The sequence below is a fragment of the Equus quagga genome, chromosome 12 (assembly GCF_021613505.1).
Source record: "Equus quagga isolate Etosha38 chromosome 12, UCLA_HA_Equagga_1.0, whole genome shotgun sequence".
NCBI classification, from domain to species: domain Eukaryota; kingdom Metazoa; phylum Chordata; class Mammalia; order Perissodactyla; family Equidae; genus Equus; species Equus quagga.
Genome location: NC_060278.1, coordinates 71,657,564 through 71,671,733, shown reverse-complemented (window position 1 = coordinate 71,671,733; position 14,170 = coordinate 71,657,564). Strand labels below are relative to the sequence as shown.

The 14,170-nt window shown below is 38.2% G+C and overlaps 1 protein-coding gene across 4 annotated transcripts in view; it reads left to right on the top strand.

The window, feature by feature from the left end:
* MACROD2 (mono-ADP ribosylhydrolase 2) overlaps nucleotides 1-14,170 on the top strand; it is a 1,871,078-nt gene that overhangs the window by 1,043,901 nt on the left and 813,007 nt on the right. The window lies entirely within an intron of this gene.

Here is a 14,170-nt window from a genome sequence, read left to right as displayed (position 1 = left end):
GTTTCCACTCAGTGCAAAAAACCTTACCAATAAATCCAAAAATGTTGGATTTTATGATTATTAACAGATAAGGAATGACTATTTATAAGAACTGTATATGTTTCTGAGCATTTATTTACAAAATCTTTTTCTACGACAGTGCATACAAATGTTTATAGGTATTGTATGTGTGAGACTGACCTTTTGAGAGACTTGAAAGTCAACCTTCTAAAATTCATTAGTCAATTATAGACTATATCAGAGTTTGATTCTTTTAACCACCTTCACCCATTGGTCAAAAGGTACAGACTTGTAGTTATAAAATAAATAAGTTCTGGGGATGTAATGTATAGCATGGTGACTATAGTTAGTAATATTGTATTGCATATTTGAAAGTTGCTAAGGGAGTGGACCTTAAAAGTTCTCATAAGAAAAAATTGTGCGGCTGGCCTGGTGGCATAATGGTTCAGTTCGCATGCTCTGCTTCGGCAGCCCTGGGTTCACAGCTTCAGATCCTGGGCATGGACCTGCACACCGCTCATCAAGCCATGCTGTAGTGGTATCCCACATTCGAAGTAGAAGAAGATTGCCACAGATGTTAGCTTAGAGATAATCCGCCAGCAAAAGAGGAAGATTGGCAACGGATGTTAGCTCAGGGCCAATCTTCCTCACCAAAAACAAAAATTGAAACTATGTGCGGTGATGGATGTTAACTAAACTGATTGTGATAATCATTTTGCAGTATATATGTATATCAAACCATTGTGTTGTACACCTTAAACTTGTACAATGTTATATGTCAATTCTATCTCAATTAATCTGGAAAAAGTTTGATTATTAAACTTCTGTGATGTATTTAAGAAGAAATCTGTTAGTTAAGCTTAAACATAATATGAATAAAGAAATAAGTTACATTAATATTTCATTAAAAACTCATTAGATCAGGGCTGGCTTGGTGGCGCAGTGGTTAAGTTGGCACATTCTGCTTTGACGGCCTGGGGTTGCCAGTTTGGTTCCTGGGTGTGGACATGGCACCACCGCTTGGCTAGCCATGCTGTGGTAGGCATCCCGCATATAAAGTAGAGGAACATGGGCACGGATGTTAGCTCAGGGCCAGTCTTCCTCAGCAAAAAGAGGAGGATTGGCAGCAGTTAGCTCAGGGCTAATCTTCCTCAAAAAAAAAAAAAAATGGTTTAAAAAAACTCATAAGATCTGATTGAATGATATATGCTCTACTGGCTACATATAGTTGTATTAAATTAACACCTCAAAATGGACATAATCATGAAATCAAGAAAACATAGTATATTTTTCCTTGTTATAATCATCATGTTGTAAATGCAATTTTACATTCTAATTTTTCATTAACCATGTCGTAAACATTTTCCACATTGCTACGTTGACTTTGTAATTACTTTATTTATGGTAGTTACATTAATTTGACAGAACATGTTATCCATTTTCTTATTGTGTATTTGGGCTATTTTTAATTGTTTGCAATTATACATAATATTACAATGAATATCTTCTTCCTAATGAAGCCTATTAATTCGTAGAATAAAATCACAAGAGTCAGGTCTAGGAGTAGGACCATGTTCCTTACTCCAGATTGTCATTGCCACAGTGCTTGTTCAAAGTATTGTACCTCTGCCAGAGACCGACAGTGTGTTGGGGTAGCAGTTCCATCCTTGCAGCTTAAATGTTAAGCAATGGATGTTGTAAAGTATCTTTCTTCCTCTCACATGCAGTGTGTTAGACAGCCTCTTTTACAGTTCAAAGACTGGCCAGTTAGAACATTTTTGTTGTTTTCGAACAGCATACTTAGATTACTATAGATGGGATGTTCCTTTTTTTTAGTATTTTCTAGAAATGGTTTTTGATGTTGTAAATTTTCACATTCAAGGCTCTGTGAAACATTTCCCTTACCATTATCTTATATTTTATATATCTCTTGATGTCCATTCCTGGGTTTTGCCTTTACAACAGCATCAGAATGACTCCTACAACACAATAAATGGGAGCTAAATAAATATGTTTCTTCTTGGATATAACAGATCTCTGTATTTGCAGTTCAATTATGCCCTTGAAGAAGATTATTTGCCTCCCTTGAGGTGGTGATATCCTAAATCCAGTGAATACTCTGCTTATGATAAATTTCTTTTTCTTAGGAGTCAATTTATCGCTATGAAAACATAACTTATTTCAAAATAGGTAGCCATATCACGCCCTTGGAGTACAGGACTCCACATCTGTTCTGCCGTAGAATTGAATAGAATGAAAACCTTTAACTAGACTTGTAGATTAGCAAAAGAACAGACCCTAAATTGAAGTAGTCTAAAATTTTGCATCTAGTTTTGTCACTTCTGCTCTACTTTGGTTCAGATATCCCTCTGTTTTCCTAAATTGTCTTCCCATATAACAAAACTAAAAATTCATTTAGTGGGAGATAAGAGGATAGAGGGTGGAAAATAAAAAATCAAACGGGTTGTTCAGAGTGATGAAGCTACCAGTAAGTGCAATGCTGACTCTAATTTTCAGTGTAAATGATTGTGGAATTGTGTCTTACATTTTCAATCTGTTTAGCTGTGTGTAGAGGTGGTGGAAAAATGTCTAAAAATATGGGCCAGAAAACCAGCTAAGCAAGGTCGTAAGCTACAGCACAGAGAACCTAATTGATTTTCCTGGAGTGGAAGACCCTGAATCCAGGTTTCCCTAATCTTGGCTCATTAGACCATAATGAAGGAAGAATAATTTATATCAATGAGCAAAGAAATTTATCTTTCCTGGTACTCAGTGCAAAGTAGCATTATTTATAACTTAGAGGCATGCAGGTGTGTTCCCCGAGGCATCAGTATTTTAGGAGACTTCCTGGTTTGCTTTGTGGAAAAACTAAAGACAGTTTGGGTTGTGTAGTATGGTTGATACTTTTGTAAAAATCATTCATTCATACAGCATTCATTTATTCACTCATCCATTCAGTTACTCTCAGAATCTAACATGGAGAGAGATATAAATCAATGCTTTATTTAGGAGGTTTCAATTGTAAGGCTACATCTTAAACATACTTATGTTTTCACTGGTGTGACTTCCATTAACAGCTGCAGACAGGTACCTAAAATTAAAATGTCATCAGGGGCTACATTGTAAATGCATTCTCGATTGGAATCTTTGCTTGGTATACTTTATTGTAAAATCATAACTACTTTTGTGCAAACTACCTTATCTCCTCCCATTCTCATTCCCATCACTATCTACAAAAGTTCTTTGTTGCATTTCTTGCCTTCATTAGACCAAACAGAATGGTGACTAGTTCCCAGGACTTGAGTATGCTTATACCACTTGCGATAAGCAAAACGGAAAAAAGAAAAACAGTGAATTTGGGACTTTTTTCCATTGGGAATCACAGTAGCTCTCCATTCCTGTTCTTCAGCAATTGAAAATGAGATCTGATTTACTATCTTGCATCCAGATAGTTTTTCTGGGTTATTCTTCCTCCAGATCCTAAAATTCTAGCATATATTCAAATAAAATTATCCTTTCTGAGAAAATTATCCTTTATGCAGAAATGATGAGGGCAGAGAAGAAAATTGCCTGGTCTCCATTGCAGTGACTGAACTAGCCACGTTATCTAAGGCCCAAATCAGTGGGTGTCATCTAGGGTAACCGATTTGTAGTGTTCCCCATCACATCGTGAACAGTCTTGTTTTACCTTACCACAAAAGGTTAAGAAAGTGTACATCTTCCCATGAGCTGCTACCTGGAACAAAATGAGGATAACAAATCAAATAAACACATGGTTACCACATGGGCCTGCAACCTCAATCCCCAATGACTTAAAGAAAGGATGGCAAACTCAAATATCTGCCGGAATTAGGCAGGTAACTTATGCAGATTAGATGTGAGGCAGTAGGGAGTGGTGGGCATTGTAGAAAACTAGAGAACTCAGGCCCTATTTAAAGGGGTCAGATGCTATTCAGCCTGAATCATTTGGGACAGCATCTTTTTGGTTTTTTTTCATCCCCTTTCCCTCTTTAAAAAATTATTTGCAAAAACAAACTCAACTTTTTATAATACTGTGTGCACCAACACAGCCTGAGCCAAACAAAACATTATAAGGAATAGAATTGGCCCATGAGCTTGCTACCTCTACTATATGATGCTCTAACTCTGAAAATAAGCTAAGAGAACAATTGTATCTTCAGGGGAAATATTGTGCTTGGTTCCTTCCTCCATGGATTTGTGGATCTAACTCATGTCATTCCCTCCAAAACGGATGACCTCCTTCACCAACCTCTCCACATTTCCATCTATCGATACTGTCCCCAGCTGTATTAGTCACAGTAGGCTAGCTGCTATAACAGACAAACCCAGAATCTCACTGTCTTCACACAACAGAGGTTTATTTCTCATTCATACAAAGACCCATGTGCATATTTCCACTTGGGTGACTCTCCTGTGAGCAGTAAATTCAGGGCTTTAGATTCTTTCCAACATATGATTCCACCATCTCAAATCCTCCACTTCCAGATATATGGACAGAAGAGAGAATATGCAAGCTCAAGTGGGATGTTTTATGGCCAGACATGAAAATGGACTTCATAGCTTTCATTCACATTGGCCATCACTCAGTCACCTTATCCCACTCAGATATAGGCAGTCCTAGAAAATGCAGTCTTCTTGATTCCCCAGGAGGAAAATATCATGTCAGTTTTCAAGGGTCAGCTTAAAAACCTAATTGATCCATGAATACTTCCTGATAATACTAATTAGAAACAACTTTGCCTATCTACCCAATTAATATATGTTTAAAATATACCTGCCAGTCATATAGTAGACACTGGAGACACTGTGATAAGATAGCCTTCATATCGTTCAGGAGCTGATGCTTCAGTAAGGAGACAGACATCCAAACGACTGCATCATAACATGATGGGGGTTGTAATGGGCTACTAAATGTAGTGGGGGCAGAGTTGAAGCAGTGCTCTTTTACCATTTGGAGCTTGACACTTGGTTGATTATTTGCATGTCTTATCTTCTTACTACACTGCAAGATCCTTGAGAACATAAATTACTCATTATTCATCTTTGTATCCTCCCTACTACCTAGCATCTAGGGGGTGCCCATAAGCATTTGTCAAATTGATGAATGAATAAATTTCTGATAAGAAGGGTATAAACACAGACTCCTGATTTGAGGAGAAACACTTAGTCTTCATCAGCTTTTAAAAGCTTAAGCTTTTGGTCCATGATAATGTAATATTCTTTTGAATTCTTTTCTTTCTGTTTCCCTAAAATTTCTATAGTGACTTATTCTATGATGTCCAAATAGATTATCTTCAAAGAATTCACAACACTTAGACTTAAATTACAGTTTCCTGACTGTGTAACAAGTCATTTCATTTAAGCAACACACTGTATCATTTATCTGGGTTAAAGTGGATTAGATAAGGTTTCAAGACAATTATGTCATATTCTTGGTTAGTATAGTCATTATTAGCTTAGGCATTGTTTAAAGGAAGTCAGTTTCAAATATCTACTACCTATTATTAAATTTGCTATATAATTTATTTATAAATGTAATAATTTAGATATCCTGATAATGAAGTTACAATTACCCAGGCCCTCCCTCTCTTTTATTATTGAGCTTATTCAATAGAGGCAAAAGAAATCTCAGCTTCTAAACTATGGACCAGATGCCATTCTCGTGTTTAGTTCGGAATCGACAATCTGTTGTTTGCTAAATGACTCTTGTTCTAACACCAATACCAGAAGGAAATGAGTTTCCACCATTTATCATTAAGTTTCAAAGTGGCCATTCAACTTCTGTTGGAAATTTGAGGGAGGAAAAGTTTAGGAATGTGGTATCATATATCACTCACTCATAAGAAATGACTCCTTGTTTTCCAGCCTAGGAATGAAATTTGGAACCATTTATATCAGCAAAAGACCGGGGTATATGTGTGTTTTTGCAGATGGATGGAAAGAGAACATAAACCAAGAACAATGGAGTCTTTGCCCTGAGACCTCCCTTTGTGCTGAGCATGGAGTGAAAGCACCTTTTTTTCTGGAGACCCCTGAAACTTTGTCTATTTAGTCTGCGACTTGATGATATATTGCTTCACATTTTTTCAGGGGCTGCTTTGTGTGTGTGACTTTCCACCTAAATTTGCAAGTTACTTGTGCCGCTTGTCCTTTCCGTCTCTCATTATAGCTGCTGTATGAGGCAGTCAGCAAACACACTACTGCCCGCGTTCTGTATATATGCGTTTATGCATTTGCATTCAATTAGCACCAGATTCTAGACAGTCATGCCCTTTCATGATCTGAACTCTACTTTCTTCTTTTACAGAATATTTTTAAATCTCAGCATATATGGGTCTTGTCTTCCTAATTAAATTCTAAGCTTCATGCAGCAGGAACCATACACTGTATTTTTTCTGGACTTAGTACAGCACCAACCAGATGGGGGGGTGCTAAATAATTATTTCGTGGTGGTGGTATGTCTACTTATCGTATAATGGTAAATGTGTGAATGCCTTGTCAGGGTTTGTTAATCTAGTAAATCTAGGATCCGGGATTAGAAATCAGGGATTCATGAAGTGGGATAGGAAAAAAGGAATGACGTCTTCATTGCTCATTAACTTCTCGCTAAAATTTAGTATGTCCTTCATGATGAATGTAAGCTAAAAACCACAAATGTCACAGAAGTGCCTGAAACTTGGCTATCCACTAGAAATCACAGATATTTTCACATCACACTGATTGCAGATATTTCAAAAATCTCATTTATGTTCATCACTACTTAAAAATTATCTTAGAGATTAGAACTTCAACTAGATTTTGTTATTTTATTTGCTAATAAGGATACATATATTAGCATTTCACAAAATGTAAAAATATATTTTTGAGAAGCATACTGTAATTAGTTTATTTTATAATCCTATGTATTTTATTTTATTCATTTGAAAATATTACTATGAGATGGGTCCATGGCTCCCTCAGACTGCCAAAGGAGCTACTGGCATGAGTAAATGTTGAGACCCCCCGCTTTAGACCTAAGTGATGCATAAGCTAGCATTAGGAGGCTGCTTTGGAGTCTAGTGGATGGGTTTTGAATCCTGTGCTGTGTGACTTTAGGTAAATAACATTGCCTCTCTGTGGTGACATGAGATCTTTTCCAGCTGTGAAATCTGTGACACTTGTGACTAGGCAGATTAAAATAGGCTTTATACCAAAGGCAATAAGCTCATAAAGCACTCAAACCCACAAAAAAAATGTAGAACAGGCTCACAGTATAAATCACTTTTTAAATGGTTTAGATTAATCCTTGGCTGATAGATCTCTTATGAATCAACTAGAATTTGGCCAGGAGGAAAGGAAGCCTGTGTGCACATCCAATGTTTAGGGCTGTTGGACAATGAGACAGCCATGCTCCCCCACAGCATGTTATTTGGGACCCTTTCATTGGACCCTGGGGCACCTCACAATGATAAGCAGCAGCTTTCACATGGCCATTCAGTCCAGTTAGGGAGGAAATTAGCCATATATTCCTCTAGTGCCTTTGATTAAACTGTGATGATGTTTCTGAAAAGGAACATTAAAAACTGAGACCTCTGGAGACAGACATATTGTAATTATTATTATAAATACTTAGCATTTTACCATCATTAATTACATTTCTCCTGTAAGGGTTGATCATAATCTCTGAGCCCGCTATTTGTTCATTTGTCTCACAATTATCCACGAGTAAGCAGTTTGTTCTGTGTTCTCAGAAATTGATTGTTCAATGTTTGGTTCATTTTCTTATTATTGTGTCACAAGGGAGATTGAACAAAGTTGGGTTTTTTCCTTTTCCTGTGGTTCTTCTAATTTCTCTAATTATCCTGGACTGCCACCCCATCAATCCCTTCTGCACTAATATAATAGGTGCTTTCAGAAACTCAATGGTGGGGTTTTTATAAAACCCAGCACATCATTCCAGGAAAAGAACATTCAGTGGCAAAACTGGGGCTTTTATTGAATATTTGGACATATTTTTGCATAGCCTTTGCTTTCTTACATACACCATCCCAGTCTGATTTGCCCGAAGCTTTCCAGGTTGGCTTATGCTTAAGAAAGCAGAACTGACACCTTGCTTCCCTGAGCATAAAGTCAAACAGAGGGTGTGACCAGCAAAGCAACTCCGTATTAAAGTGTATTCCACCCTCCCGCATGCTGAAAAGAAGTCAGGGTTAAAAGAAATAGCCAACAGAAATGGAAAACATCTATTTTGTGTTGAAATAACAATATTAAGTATCCATACAGCATGTGTTCAAATTCCTATATCTCCAGATTCACATAGCATGGTTAGCATGTTAACCTATTAGGGTTAACTGATTTTGATAGGGTTTAGATTTCACTATCTGGAAAAGACCCTCTGTTTATTGTGCTGGCAGTTTCCAATGAAGCCAGACTATTTTTTGGATATAGTACTGTTCACTTTGTGTGAAAGCCCATATTCTTCTCGTCAAACTTTTCGAAGATGTGCTTTTCTCATTGTAAGCCCAGGTCATAAGATGATGCCTCAAGTGCATTGTGAAACGTTTATTACTCTGTGAGACTCAGGTGATGAAAACTCTCTGTGGTTGGTGTGTGATTCTTTAAATGAGCTGTCATCTATGACAGTGACCTTATTTATAAGACACTGTTCCAAAGGGAATATGGGTTGCTTTGTTTGTTTTTTACTTTGAAATCCATGTAGCAAACCTTTTTGGCAATTTGTAAATTTCTTTTTCTTTAAATAGGAAGAACTTATTCTAGCTCTTTTTGTAGCTACATTTAGCCTTATGCAGTAAACTAGAACTTAGCTAAAGTTACGTAAACTCCACATGCAATTGAATTTCATCATTGTTTATGGGTAAATGTCACAGACATTGCTGCTATTTATCAAACATTTCTAGCTTCCTGCCTTTTAGCCCTATTATAAGATTGCACTTTCCTACCCCATGTGAGGCATAGTCACATGATTTTATTTGGCCAAACAAATGTGAGCAGAAGTGATATATTTTACTTCTGGTGGAAGTGTTAAGAGCTAATGCATGATTCACCCTCTCCCCCCTTCTTCTTGATAAGGTGATAATGAAAACCCTCGCCAACTTGGAGCCTCGTCAACCTGAGTCTCTGAGTGACTATGATGAACAAACCCTTTTGCTGACCTTTATTGAACATGTAGCATGAGAGAAAAATACACTTTTGTGTTATTAAGCCACTGAGACTTGAGGTTGTTATCACAGTATAAGCTACCCCACAGTGACTGATAAAGCAAAATTGTGTGTGTGTGTGTGTGTGTGTACGCACATATGTGTATTCTTTTGAAATATTTTGCCCTTAACATCTATCTTTGGGAAGAAATAGTCATTCTTCTGCTCTGTGGCAATAGTGCCACTCTTTGCCTTCACTCCTTTATTAACAGCAGAGGCCATCCTCTGTGAGGAGAGGTGTCACCTTGACTACACCACAGTGTCCTCACATGGAAAATACTCGAAGACTTAGCCAGGGAACCAGGGCTTCGCTTTCCAGCCACAAACATGTAAACCTAACCTCCAGGAAGTATGTATGACTAGAAGCAGGTTCTGGCCCTTTATCTATCTCCTTCCTCCAATATTTAGGGACGGATATGTCCAGTCAGCAAATATGTATTGAGTGCCCTGTGTGCCAGGCATCGTTCTAGGGGCCGATACAATAGATAGAGCAGAGAACAAATGAAATGACTGGGGCTCACCTCAGACCAGTAGAATCTATGTCTCTAGAGGAGGACCAAAGTATTGTCATTTTTTAAAGCTCGTCAAGAGATTCTAATGTACACGTAAAGGTGAGAAAAGCTGGCTCATCACTTTGGACTTTATCCTTAACTTGCATCCAATTCAAGATCCAAGTCTGGCTGGGCAGAATGACTTTTCTCTACTTCCCCCTGTCTAGTTCTTCATAGCTTTTTGTATAATATTCACTCTTACAGAATTGACCGTATCTTATTGAATTCTTTATAAATAGATAGACTGATTGATACATAGACAGATGATAGACAGAGAGATCTGTATATATATCATCTGTATGTATATCTCACACACTACACAGAACCACATGGGGAAGCATCAGGGTCAGTCAGGAGGCAGAAGTATGTGTATGCTTATATATGTATGTATGTACATGTGTGTATACCTGTATGCATGTGTGCATAATATGTATTTATGTATGTATATACAGAGAGAGAGAGAAAGGGTGAATGAATAAATGAATTTTTCTGAGGAAAAGAAACTAGAATTTGGGAAATCTAGTATGAAAAATTTCACTTATTGCTTTGTTTATTTCCCCTGGTTTCACTTGGTTAACTCAGCAGATTTTATAGTAAGATAATAACCGCTGCTATTGACTTTATTCTAAAACAGGCTATTACCATTCCTAAGTACTTTCCTGCTCATTTAAACTATCATATCCTTCCTTTGACCCCTCCCTGGCTGCACTTTGGTCAGGCTGGGATATGAGGATTCAGTAGGTGAGGGAAAATATATGAAACAGAATATAAAAATTTCCTGGTGTTCAGGAAAGAACTTAAGCACTCACACCTTTAGGAGAAAGTGCCAGATCCTCCCATCTGATACGTTGGTCCTGTGGGTGTGGTGAGTGAGACAGATGGGATTCAGGGGACCCGAGATCATTACAGGGGTGTCGCACCAGGATAAAATTTTTCCAACTGTAGAACCTCCTGGCCTGATCTTATTGAAGAAGGGGAGATAAATTGCTCTCTTTTGAAGGTGCATTAACCTTAGGTTCATTTAATGAATTACCTCTCCCGGTGCACTAACAGATACCCTGGGGCCTAAGATGAAAAATGGCCTCTTTTCTCACAGAGAGGCTCAAATATGTACCACTTCCTTCTTTCTCTTTAACTTGTGTTGACTTTCATTTTTTATCTTCTTGTCATATATATTTAAAGTATAACTTTAATGCACTCTCAGTTTAAAAATAAAAATGGGAAATCTATTCTCTAACAAGGACAGCGTGTGTTTCTTAAGTAGATTTTCTTAACTTAATTTCTGTCTCATTTTCTCCTTCTGGCATCTTACATTGCAAGCTACTTACTGTTCATGATTCTCCCACAGATCTGAAGAAAAGAAGAGATGGTTAATAAGGAAGTAGATGCTGTGAGACTGTGAGGCATGCAGTTGAGTGGCCTGGCAGATAAGCTCAATGGTCACCCCATATTCTTATACTCTTCTGAGAGGTCATTGAATTGGATATTCTTCTTTCTTCTCTGCAGAATTCCCTTTATAGCATCGGTTTTTCATTCACTTATTTAGCAAATATTTATAAATAATAATCAGTCTTTATTTGGATTCCATGAAAGCAGAACCTGGGATAAGAATTTGGGAGTGTTTTAAAATGTAGGTTTGATTATTATCCAGGTGTGTAAGGCCAACAGATCAGGAGATAATTGCCATTGAAAAGAAAGTTTGTTACTCATAGTTCCCAAGGGCAGGGAGGGGGGCACTCCATGCCATGCAGGGCCACACAAGGAAGCACCAGGGTTGGTCAGGAGGCAAGAGTGAGGGGAAAGCACGGGCAAGAGCCTTTGTTGTCGTTTCTGTGGGAAAAGCAAGACAAGGCAGGATAAGCAGGCTTATGACTGGCTAATTTGAATAATTTTAGTTGGCTTTGGGGTATAAAGACTGTTTCTAGTTGTCTAGTATCTGACTCTTAGAACAGAGAAATGTTGCTTCCTTGGTATAAGAGCCAGATAGAGGAAATGGTTCAGAGTATGGGCTCTGGACTGGTGTTTTTGCACATGAAAGGCATGCTCCCATGCAAGTTATGTACTATGGCTTAAGAATTGGCTTGCCCTGGGAGGTACTCTCTCCCTAGTCAACAAGGCCCCAGATGCCATAGCATCAAGAATAGAAAAAAGTTAGAAAATATAGTTACTATAGATTGCAGATAGTTTATTTAGGAAGTGATACTAGGGAACAAAAGTGAGGAAGTGGGAAGAGTGAGACTGGAAAGGAAAGAAAGCTGCTGAAACCTGGGGCTCACTTCCACTGGGGATTCTCTGAGCAACTGCATAGAATGCACCTCAGAATTGTCCCTAGAAAGAACACGAGACAAAAATATTTATTCACCAACTCATAGCCCACAGTGGTTGAGGATTGACTCTAGGGACGTTCACATCTGTCCACTTAGGAGATGAACTTGCACAAACAGGCTGAATATGTGTCCAAGAATTCAGAGAAAGTCCTGAGACAAAAATCTGAGGACTCTGCTGGTGTTTTTAGTGAGAAGTCATGAAACTGGTTGCCTTAGCTGCAGTTGAAGTCAAGAGGTGGGCCAAAGGTGCCACCATCACTCTGCTATACCCTAAAATCCTTCACCCCACAGACGTGAAATAAGCCTGTTCTTTGAGATGTAAACTGTAGGATGATCAATACATGAAGGATCAGAGCAGCCATGTGCAAAGTCACTTTACACAAATGGATTACATAAGCCATCCTACCTGTCTAAAGAAAAAATCCCCTCCTAATCAGAAATATTTTCTGTCAGCTATGAAAACAGAGAAAAAGGAGCACAAATGAGGTCAAATTTGGTCATGGCCTTCTGAGCATTGTCTAGCGAAGATGAAGCTCGGGCCCAAGGGCTATACAGGAAGCAGGAATATCTCCATTTTGGAGATGAAATTTCACCAGATTCATTAAGAATTTAAATCATATAACAAACTCCTCTTCGTGTCCCATTCCTCCTTCTCCTTGTTTTTAAACTATTCCTTCTTTTCCTGTTTCTTCCCTTCCTTCTCTTTCTTGCCCTCCTTTCTGCTCCTCATCCCTTTCCTTCCTGCCTTTCTCATTCTTTCTCTTTTCTGTCTCCTCTTTTTTCGCTTCTTCCTCTTTACCTCCTCCTCTTTCCTCACCTCTCTCATTGTACATATAACCTGGACCATCTTCTGGGCTTGCCTTTTAGCACTGCTAGAAAACCCTAACGTCAGGACAGTAAGCCTTCTGTGAATTACATTTGAATTAACAACCTTTTCATAACTTTTACAAGAACAAGCACAAAATAACATCAAATGTTTCAAATTAAACTGCTGCTCCTTTCTAGTTGGCTTCACATTAAAATTGTACAGTGAGAATGTCATAGGCCTTTAATAACATTTATGGAATAGCAAAGATAGAATGAGGCTTACATGCCCCACCAGAACCAGTGCTACCTGGCATGGCCACACACCTGGGCTACAAGCTCAGAAGCCTCCAGTGCCAGGTGTCCTGCTAATAATCAGGAATCTCATTATCACTGAGCCATAAATTGAATTATTAGTGACATACATCCTGGATTATTCTGTCTGCTTCTCACTCTATACATCCAGGCACTGACACTTAATTATGTTGTCCCACAGTAGATCAAGTTTTACAGCAGCAACAAAAGATTAAAACTGTTTTATATTGGGGACATTTAGAGGATAAACAGCAGAGGGTTCTAGAAGGGAACTATAGTCAGCTGTGTGACCATCTGGGAGAAAGCCATTCAAGTGCTATTAATATTTAAAAACCTTTTAGACTTTTATAGTTTGCAACATTCCTAACAAACTGGTTTCTAACTCCACAGTGAATTTTTGGTGTCAAAACACAATGCTAAGCTATTTTAGAGTTTTTATTAACAAGGACAGAACTGTCATCCCTTCTGCTGTCCGAGTAGCCTGGTTGAAAGGCAGTGCGGTTGAAGCCGCAGATAAGAATTTGCAGGTATGCATAACAATAAGTCCACTGGACACCAGTAAACTCTGGGTCTATTTCTTTAGTTAGCTCCCATCTTCTCTGTTTTCTCCCCTCTTTCTTCTCTCTTTTTATTTTCCTCTCTGTCTTGATATTTTATAGTTTCCACAGAAATCTATATTAGAGTATTACTTTAATTGTAGTTCTTCCAAAATCTTTGCAAAGTTATGGCTGATAGAGCCATAGTTGTTTCAGCCCAAGCAGTTCTTTCTGTCTGAACTGTACTATTGTATCAAAGAATAGAAGCCAATAAACAGTGGATAGAAATGGGAAATGAATGATCAATAAATGACCTACCGTCATGCACATTGGTTCCCACCCCCGCCTTCTCATCCCCCAAACCCCACTGACACGCTTTCATTCTTTTACCTCATAGCCCTTCCTTGGTGGGTCCCAAG